The sequence below is a fragment of the Phascolarctos cinereus genome, unplaced genomic scaffold (assembly GCF_003287225.1).
Source record: "Phascolarctos cinereus isolate Bilbo 61053 unplaced genomic scaffold, phaCin_HiC Scaffold_7;HRSCAF=346, whole genome shotgun sequence".
Lineage (NCBI taxonomy): Eukaryota > Metazoa > Chordata > Mammalia > Diprotodontia > Phascolarctidae > Phascolarctos > Phascolarctos cinereus.
This window is the reverse complement of record NW_027556180.1, coordinates 199,107,116-199,108,324: the sequence shown is the minus strand read 5'-3', so window position 1 is coordinate 199,108,324 and position 1,209 is coordinate 199,107,116.

The following is a 1,209-nucleotide window of genomic DNA, read 5'->3' as shown; positions in this document are numbered from 1 at the left end:
ATGTATGTTTTTGAGTTAAATTTCAAATTATGTGAAAGAAAGCCAAATTACTTTGGATTTATGGGAATGGGGTGATATCAAAAGCCACATGTTTAATTTTAGGAAATTGAAATTTTTAATGACAACTTCTGAGGGTACAGGGAAGGAATAAAAAAACTAAAACTGAAACAGTCCCTGTTCTCTGGGAATTTGCATTCTTTGGTTGGGAATTTGGGTGGAGTGGTAAATACATAAAAAAATACACAAAATTAATTCAGATTTGACAGGGGAAGAAACTCTAAACCTAAATGGAATTTTCATAGAAGCAACACCTGAGTTGAGCCATAAAGGGAGATGAGAATTTTGACAGACAGAAGTGAAGAGGCAGTGAATTTCAGGCATGAGGGCTATCTTTAGAAAAGCACACAATATGATTTGAAATGTTGAGATTGTTCAATAGTTAGTATTTCACTTTCACTGGACTACAAAGTGTGATGGTTAATAATGTGGAATAAGGCTTAAAGTGGGACTTCATCAAATCTGAATTATCAGACTAAGGAGTTTACATTTTATCTTAGAAGAAATAGGGAAACATTGAAGGTTTTTGAGCAAGGAAGCAACATGGTACCTTAGAAAGATCATTTTGGCAGCCAGCTCTGTGGAATATGAATTACAAAGAGGGGGAAGCTAGAAATAATGAGGCTAATTAAGCAACATTATAGTAGTTTAAGCAAGAAGCAATAAGGGTCTGAACTAAGATGGCAACCACATTTGTGATAGAGAATTGAATGTAAAAAAATGGTATGATTAGAATCCATGACATGGCAGTTGATTTATAGAAGAAGCAAGTGGTGAAGAGGCTAGTAAGGGAGAGGGAACAATAAAGGATGATTCCAACATTACAAACATAGATAACTGAGAGGCAGCTAGTTCCCTCCAAAGATCTCCTACACAGGGGAGTTTGAATTAGGTGAATATTTATAGAGAAAGATGGTAAAATTAATTTTGGATAAAGTCAATTTGAAATGTTGATGGTTTTTTTTGTTTTGTTTTTTTTAGGCAATTGGGGTTAAGCACTTGCCCAGGGTCACACAGCTAGTAAGTTTCAAGTGTTTGGTCGGAGGCAGGATCTGAACTCAGGTCCTCCTGACTCCAGGGCCAATGCTCCATCCACTGTGCCACCTAGCTGCCCCTGAAATGTTGATGGAATGCTCAGGTAGCAGAAGCAAA